Below are 8,969 nucleotides of genomic sequence, written 5' to 3'. Positions count from 1 at the left end.
GAGTTGGGAGGAGGGGAGGAGAAGAGGGGAGGAGGAGGGGAATGAGAAGGAGGGAGAAGAGAAAAAGATGGGGGAGGAGGAGGGGGAGAAGGAGGGGAGGAGGAAGAAGAGGAGGGGGACAAGTTGGGAGGAGGGGAGGAGAAGAGGGGAGGAGGGAAGGTGAGCAGGAAGAGGGGGGAGGAGGAGAAAGCTGTGTGTTCTCTTGGGGCTATTGGTTCTCTGCTCACTCTGGCATCATTAAGATCCTTTTTTTTTGGTACCAAGAGTGAACTCGGAGCCTTGCACTTGCGAGGCAGGCACTTGTGCCCCTGAGCTGTATCCCGGCCCCTGTGACTTACTTTGCAGGAGCTCTGCTCTTTACTTTGAGCACTGCTTCTTGGCTCTGGAGGGGAAGATGGTGCACAGCTGAGTCTACTGGAGAAGCTTGTGGGGCTGGCTTTCCTGATGGAAGCCCAGCCGCTTGCATTGTCGGAGGAGCTTAGAACCTCGTTGTTGCTGAGGATGGCTGTGGTTCTTTTGGGGGGAGCTCTGGTTCTCACCTTGAGCCTCACTTCCTGGCTCCAGTGCAGAGCCCTCAGCCTGCTGTCACAGATCCTTCATCCCACCAGTGCAGGCTTTTTAGCGCCTATCACTGACCTTTGGGTCTTCCCAGTGCCGATCCCTGAAACAGGACTGGACTGCAATGGACAATTCTGCGGGCTCTAGGCCTCTGGTTGGACTCATGGAGGACATTTTTGTGGGCTCTAGGTCTTCAGCTGAACTCATAGAGGATATTGCTAGGGGATCCAGGCCCTTAGCTGGATTCCTTAGATCTTTAGTGTGTGGAGAGATTTCCTGTACTCTCTTTATATATGATTTTTTGGGTGACTATTATAAATAACCTTACAAATTATGTGTCCCATATTAAATTATTCACCTTTCAAACCCTGTCTACAGCACCTTATTTATAAGGTTACAAGGTGATTAAGTAGTGGATGTGATGGCCAAGCACAAGCCTTTGATTTCCTGATGCTAAGGCCTGCTCACCTCACAACTTGCCTTTGGTTATAGTACCCGGATGGGAATGAGAGGACACTTTTTTCTTTTGTTTTCACCAATTCTTCAAAAACACTTTGGACTTTTGATTGAAATTTTCAAATGAGAACTTCTATTATTATAACTTTTCAGGTTGAAGATGACATTTAAAAATTATTTTTAAGTGTGTTTGGTTGTTCCAGGGTCTCACTATGCAGCTCAGACTCATAGTGATCCTCCTGTTTTCAGCCTCCCCTGCACTGGGATTATAGGCCTGTGCTACTACGCCCAGACTCTGTGGCCAGCTCAGCCCACCCTGGGGGTGGGATGGGCCCAACATGTGTTGCCAGGGTTCGAACCCCAGTCCCTGCACTTGCCTAAGCAGGGGCTTAGTCTGCTGAGCCATCTTGCTGGCCCCTGACATTTAAAATCTTTAATCAAATAAGTTTGTGTGTGCTTTTCCTTTGTGTGTTCCTAAACGTGGCCAGCTTAAGGCAGAACTACTATTTTTTTTCAATTTTATATATCATTACATAATTTTGATTTATCTTTCTCAAGTCAGTATTTTTCTAATTTAAAGAAGATTTATGGTCTCTATAGACTTGAAAATTTAATTATGATTTCACTCTTCTAAATAGGTTACTGGGGCTGGCCAGATAGCTCTGCAGACTAAAGCACCTGCTTAGGCAGACTCAGGGACCGGGGTTTGATCCCTGGCATGCTGTGCTGGCCCCACTCCCTGAGGCAGGCTGAGACAGTAACTGAGACTGGGCATGGTGATGCACCCCTGTAATCCTAGCACTTGGAAGGCTGAAAACAGGATGATCACTATGAGTCTAATCTGTGTAGTGAGACGCTGTAGACCCTGTACTAAATACACTAAAAAATGTGAAAAATGAAAAATTAAAATATAAGCATTAACTGTCCATTTTCAATAAGTCAGTAGAGATTGACAGTACAGTTTATAGCCAATAAAATTTGTATACACATAGATTTCTACCTTTAACTCAGGTTTTGTGAACGAAGAATAGCTTCACCCCCATAGTGACTCATTGAATCTTCTTAAAACTAGGAACAAAATGGTTCTTCCTCTTAGCTAAATGCCATGCATGTTTGTCCTTTTATAAGCTTGGGATATGTAAATAGTTAGATATCCTGCTCCCCAAATAAAACTTATACCACATCTATCTCTTTCCCAGATAAACTGCTAAGACATCTGCTTGATCAGTCTATCTGTGTGCATTGAGGTAGCGTGTGTGTGTAACTGAAGTTTGCCAATACGAGGTAAGGCTTTTCCCTAGAAACCTCTTCTAGATCCTGTCCCAGTGCTAGCGCATTCATTTCACACTCCTACCAAAAAGGTTTTCAAGTTAGAAGGAGAAGAAGAGTTGCTTTTCAGAGGACGAAACAGTTAGTGAATCTTAGGAGAGGAAGAAGCAAAACCCATGAGCTGGGGCGGAGTGTACGGGAGCTGAGAAGGGTCTGCACATCCTTCTAACAGGAGCGGGCTGTGGCCCTGCCAATCCCTGCTGCTCCACTCCCTTGCACTCGTGGCCAGTGGTCTTCTGTCATTTGGGCCTGCTGATCTTATTTGCAGGCTGTGTTGTAGCCTCTCATGGCCACTTCTGTATGTGTGGTTGTGAAGTGCAGGGTGTGGGGCACGGTTCCCATTAGAGATGTGGAGGAGCAATCCCCAGCCTCCTCCAAACCTGCAGTAACTGAGTCTGCCACTTTCCAAGTGTACAGTGTTTCATATGGCTACTTCCGACCAATCGTCCTATCTTCAAATATTAGGAGAAGTAACAAATATGCACAAGCCTCGCCAAGACTCGTTCTGTACCAGGCCTTGGATTCTGAGTGTACGTCTACATTAAGTTCTATTCTTAGTCATGAAGCAGATTAGCCTTTCATAAAACTTCACTAGTATCTTTGTCAGTGATTTAGAAGCAAAAAGCATAACAGCGATTTCTCACTTTAGGAGCGGTGTATTAACTGTACCTGTTAATTTGTTATTAGAGAACTGTCTCTTTTGAGGCAGCCGTGACTTTTGTCTTCGGCATAGGTAGTATTTGGCAAACCTATGGGCCTGTAAGTCATTACCTAAAAAGTAACTGGAGTTAGAATGGTGACACACCCTCTCAGATCTCTTTCAGATCTCATGTAAAATCATACTTTGAAATGTTGAGGTAGAATTTTGTGATTCTGTTGTTAGGTTATCTTATTCATGGTGAAACTTTTCCCTTGATGATTTCAATACCAGATTGATCTCCTCAGCCAGGAGATTATATTAGAACTTTCTGCTGCTCTTCCTATTGGTTTCAATACTCTATTAGTCTTTTGTCACTCCCTTGAGTATCTGTACCCTGCCATTTTTTCCAGGTGGCCTCTGTCATAGTTCAGATGCCCCAGATGGCAGCTTTGAAATCCATATTAGTGTTCAGGAGGTTCACTAAGAAGTGCTTTTGGGGTCTGACTCTGGAAATCAGGAGACAGTCCACTGGGCACAGTGGGACTGCCATGAAGTCTCAGGTAAGGTCTGATGTGATGGGGAGACCCAGACCTGGGATGGCTCTTCACCACTGTCCCCCGGTGGAAAAAGGGAGTGCGTCCTTACAGTCCATGTGTCAGCGAGACTCCAGATGGCTGACAGACTGTCCCTGGGCAGATGGTGTGATGGGGGGGCAAGACTGTTCAGCGGAGACCGCTGCTGAAGGCACTGGCTGGCAGCACACCTGCAGCTGAGGAGTACCTCTGGGTCACAAAGGGGACCTGGGTGGCACATCAGTTGCCACTTCCCCTTTCAGGCAAGGCTGCAGGTGGTAGAGAGAGGCCTGGCAGAAAGATCCGAACTTGCAGGGAATGAGCAGCTGCAGAGAAGAGGGGGCAGAAGCTTGCAGGTGGCGGAGCACAGTAGGGACTGCTCAGCAGTAGTACTGTGACACTGATTGTAGATTAGAAGTCAGTCTTAAAAATTCCATGTTGGATACTCTTACTCTCTTTGTAAATTACAGAAAACTATTGGAAACATTGCTATATGTAGAGAAACGTGTCTGTCTCTAGGGAGCTAAGTTTACTGGTTTTTCTAAAACCTACCTGGTTTTCCAGTTATCTAATTTTCACTGATGACTTTTGTTCATACCCTTCTTCCCTTCACATTTTTAATAATGTAGGTATACTTTGAGTTTTAAGTTTTCACAATAAAAATAGGCGAGCACTAAATTTTTTATTTGCTGTATCTGTTAAAGGTTAATATCAGCTATAATATTTTCTCACATATTTTATAGTTTATAAATTATAAGCTTATCTTCAGCTTTTTGTTGTTGTTTTGGTACTGGGGTTTGAACTCAGGACCTTGCACTTGCCAGGCAGGAGCTTATGCCACTGAGCTACTTCCCCAGCCCCTTTTTTTGTTTGGATTTTAATTCATTTTTTCTACATGCTGATGGAGCCTTGTTTAGGTGGGATTACTCTGAAATGATTTTATGCGTGCTTCTTTTGGAAATGCCAGGGATGTCACTAACCCAATTTCTTTGCTTGGAGAGTCTTAATTTCTTAGCTTGGGATAACCTCATACAAATAAGGGTCTAATTTTAAAACAGTTGTGCTACAAATTTGTGATTTTAATGTTTGATTATAGCGTTCCTTTGGCTTCTTCCTCATATTCTTAGAGTCAGTCTCCCTGAAAACATAACTAAGACAGTGGGTGAGTTTCTTCTGTACCCCCATTACCTTGTAAGTGATTTCAGCACTTTAGAGATGACTATAGTTGGCTGGGTGGTGTTTGCCTGTAATCCCAACCTTCGGGAGGCTGAGGCAGGAGGATCATCAAGAGTTTGAGGCCAGCTTCGGCTGCATAAGTGAGTTCAAGACCAGCTTGTACTACTTAGTGAACCCAGTCTCAAAAAAGAAAAGAAAAGAAAAAAAGAAAGAAAGAAAGAAAGAAAGAAAGAAAGAAAGAAAAGAAAGCACAAGAAAATAAAAGAGGGGGCTGGCCAAATAGCTCAGCAGATTGAAGCACCTGCAAGCAGGCACTGGGGCCAGGGGTTCAATTCCTGGGCCTGCCGTGCCAGCCCCGTCCCCTGGCACGCTGAGATGGCAATTGAGACTGGGCGTGGTGGTGCATGCCTGTAATCCCTGCTCTTGGGAGGCTGTAAACAGGCGGATCACTATTGAGTCTGATCTAGTAGTGAGACCCTGAACACCCTGTAGACCCTTCCCTAAAAAAAAAAAAAATAATAAAACAAAAAAGAAAAAGATCACTGTGGCTTGATGGGAGGCCCTTAGCACCAACTTCATGCCCATGGAGGGGTGTACCCAATCCTTCTTCTTCTGCCCTTACAGAGCCACCTGGACAGCTCTGTGCACTTGTGTGGCTTCTTTCCTGCTCCCAGGAAGCCTAGCCTTGAAATGTAGTTTTCTTGTGTTAGGCAAGCATTTCCTTCTGATTATGTCTGCGTGCAAGGCCAGGGTATCAATTGGAGTTTAGCCTTTCAGGCTCACAGAGACTCCAGGGAGCATCCGTGGCCACAGCTGTCAGCACTTGCTCTGTTTCTCCTGTTGACCCTTGGATCCAGCCTTACGCTGTGCCAGGGGCTTGAAGCTGTGTACTGAATGTAGCTACCCTTATTTTGCTCATGTCCAAGCGTTTGTGGTGTGAAGACTTCATCCTTAGCTCATTCGCCTCGCCTTACCCGCAGTTCCTTCAAGTTACCTATTAACACCGTGTCCCTCAGATTCTGTCTTCTAACAGGGAAGTAATTTTGGTAATTATCCGTCTAGTTCCTTCTAGAGTACTCAGCGAGCTCCCAGTCAATGCTGGCCATTGTTACTTACACCGAGCACCTTAGGCAAGAGTTGGAAGTTCTTAGTAGTAGCAGTGTTTACTTACTTAATAAGAAGAGGAAGTCTTAGTTAACGCCCTGAAGAAAGCAAAGGAGAAGCTGTTCAGAATAGTACAATACCGAAACCTAAACTTAGAGCCCCACCCCTTCTTTGGATGTGCCAAAGGTCATTTGGCACACCAGCGAGCCCAGAGGAATTCCCTCTCACTATTGCTTGAGGATCTCCTAGAGCAGCTTTGCCTGAATTGCCTGGGTAGGTAAGTTTGAGTTTGTGAGTATTTTCTTTGCTAAGGAAGCCTGTCAAAGTCATAACTATTAGAGAAGGTGTTTGTAGATTTTGAAACATATAGTAATACTTTTAGTCCAAGTAAGTTCTTTGACACTTTTTAGAAAATTCTTTTTTGATATTCCATGTGGAATCTGAACTTGGTGAAACTGGCTGTGTCCCAGTTTTCACAAGCTCCTGTCTCCTGTCTTCTGGCTTACAAAGATGTGTTTTAAAAGATTTCCTTCCTTTGGGTGTTGGTGGTTAAAAGAATACTCTCCGGCATCTACTAGCTAAGAAGAGGTCTGTTACCAGTTAGGAGTAGGGAACAGAGAGACATAATATCAAGTTTACTAACAATTACTTTATAGTTAATCTTATATATAAAATACTCTGATCATTTTATAAATGTTAACTGCTTTGGATTATTTACACAGTGTTAGTTGTACTATGAAAATTTGCTTATTAACCAAGTTTAGCCTTCTTAGGATGTTATTGGCTCTAAGGCCATGGACTTGACCCTGCCAAATTTCTGTGTAAACATTTTACTTGGGACCTAGAAGGTTGTTGAATATGTGTATTTATAACTTCTTTTTAATCCATGTATATTAATGGAACTTGTAAAAGTTTACTCAATTAATGGAAACTTTTAAAGAACAGCTGTTCAAAAAAACAAAATCCAAGTTTATCATTATGGTGCTTTCAATATCAAATTTGACTTTGATAAGAAACACATGATTCTAAATAGAGTTCTCTGTATTTCTTTTATTTATTTATTTATTTATTTATTTATTTATGGCTCTTATAGGTTTATTTATTACATTTAATCTTATTTAGAAGCAATCTTTTGTTATTGTTCTGCTACTAATAACTACATGTAAAGCTAAGATAGATAAACCTTAGCTGATAACATTGTCTCTGAATATACTAGGTAGAGGACAAAGGTAAGTAACTGGTTAAGTCTCTGTTTTAGTGCGGGAAATGTAGTTGTTCTGCACTTTAAGTACCATGGCTACCAGTGGCTCATGGGTCCTTTTTTGAAATACATTCTTACATGTGTTGACTTTTTCGTCATGTGTAGTTGTTTCCTAAGCCATTTCTCTACCATGAGAAGTGTTATCAAGTCATATAAACTGTATCTACAAGAACATCATCTCTATCTTTTGGTAGTATAAGTAGGTGAGTTTCCTTGAGATGCATATAGCCTGATTTATTCTGACCCTGGCTGTAAAGCGTTGGTCAGCTTTACTACCCAGACTCCAAGCCAATCGTCAGCATCAGCATCCTATGGATTATAAATTCCATATAGTCTAAGAATGGTATGTGAAATATTTTGTTCTTTGACCTAGCTGTGTTCACTTTCAGGAGGACAACTTCATGTATACCTGCCCCTGGAATAGCTTAGAAGAGGTTTCTGTTTTTCAGCAGCTAGATTTGGGAACAATTTCTTTAGTTTACTGTAAGTAAATTGTATATAAGAAGAAATGTCAAGAAAGAGGCCAAACTGTTTAGTCCCATTTCTATATAAACAGTTCTGAAATAAATTGTATAGAGAAGGTGCCTTTTTAGTTTATTTTTCAGTGATATCATCTGTTACTAATTTGTCAAGGTAGGTTAAGTGTGGTGACGGGTACTATCTTCAGGCTCTAAGGTGGTAAAAGTCAGCTCATGCCCTGTGTGGTATGCACAGTTATAATCCCAGCACTCAGGAAGCTGAGGCAGCAGGATCACTAGAGTTCACCCAGCCTGGGTTGCATGGTGGACTCAAGGCCAGGCTGTACTATATAGCAAGACTTGTGGTTTGACATGCACAAGTACTTAAAATCCCTTGCTCTTAAACGTGATCCGGTGGGGTTGGTTTTATCTTTTTTCTTCTATGTTTTCTAGTGGATGCATCTTACAAATATGTGGTGAATTATGGCTGAGCATAGTGGTGGGGGCCTGTAATCCTAGCACTTTGTGGGTTGAGGCAGGAGAATTGTTGAGAGTTCAAGGCCAGCCTGAACTATATCTCAAAAAAAAAATCAGCTTATTATATTTTAGACTTCTAAATTATTGTTAGTTGAGCTGTATAAAAACATGAGACAGGGAATATAGTGAATAGATAATCAAATAGTCTTTTGCTCACCCTATAGGATATTTTTAATTAAACAAATAAGTACTTTACAATTTCTTTTTATTTTGGAGCATAGGTTTATGTATTGTTTTCAATTGTGTGGTTTTACATGCAAGTACTTAAAATTAAACTTTGAGCCAGATGAAGAAATTATAATTCTTATTTTGGTTATATTCGAGTCTATTGTGTGCAGAATATTAGTTACAGAGTATATTAGCTAGCTTTGAGAATTTGATTGGAAAATCTTTTGTTAGTTTTCATTGTCCATATATTTTCTAGACCCTTAAAACAATCAGCACATGATTGAGCTCCTGGTAATGCTAGAGCTGAACAGAATGGAATGTATTTTCTTGTTTACCATAAATCACATATCAGTGTTTGTTCAGAAGGAGTTTGGTTTTAAGAATATTTGTCTATGTATTCTTGATTACTACAGAATTTATTTATTTATTTATTTTTTATTTTTTTGGCAGAACCAGGGATTGAACTCAGACCCTTGTGCTTGCCAGGCAAGTGCTTATTCTACTGAGCCATCTCCCTGGCCCCTTTTGATTACTACAAATACATTGTGTAACATTTAGATGTAATTCAGAGTAATAGTGTTTAACATAGTTCTGTGTATGATCTCAATTGCTGACTTAAGTCTCTGGTCACAATGCTCTGCTGTACTCTTTACCTTCTTTCATTGTTTCCTATTAATACCTTCCTCCATTGTGCAGGTAAGTTTTTTTTT

General features: G+C 41.7%; 1 protein-coding gene across 2 annotated transcripts in view; it reads left to right on the top strand.

Annotated features, from left to right (window-relative positions):
• The first annotated feature begins 6,049 nt into the window (after positions 1–6,049).
• The window catches only part of Eps8 (epidermal growth factor receptor pathway substrate 8), a 106,584-nt gene continuing 103,664 nt past the window's right edge, over positions 6,050–8,969 (top strand). Inside the window, exon 1 of one of the 2 annotated variants that reach the window (XM_004626096.3) lies at positions 6,050–6,108. The gene's annotated coding sequence lies outside the window, so the exon portion shown is untranslated. Of the gene's footprint in view, positions 6,113–8,969 lie in introns of both variants that reach the window. The other variant, XM_023709542.1, reaches the window with a different exon arrangement.

Source organism: Octodon degus, unplaced genomic scaffold (genome assembly GCF_000260255.1).
Source record: "Octodon degus isolate 3935 unplaced genomic scaffold, OctDeg1.0 scaffold00012, whole genome shotgun sequence".
Lineage (NCBI taxonomy): Eukaryota > Metazoa > Chordata > Mammalia > Rodentia > Octodontidae > Octodon > Octodon degus.
Note: the sequence above shows the minus strand (reverse complement) of the source record. Positions and strands in the feature narration are given on the sequence as shown.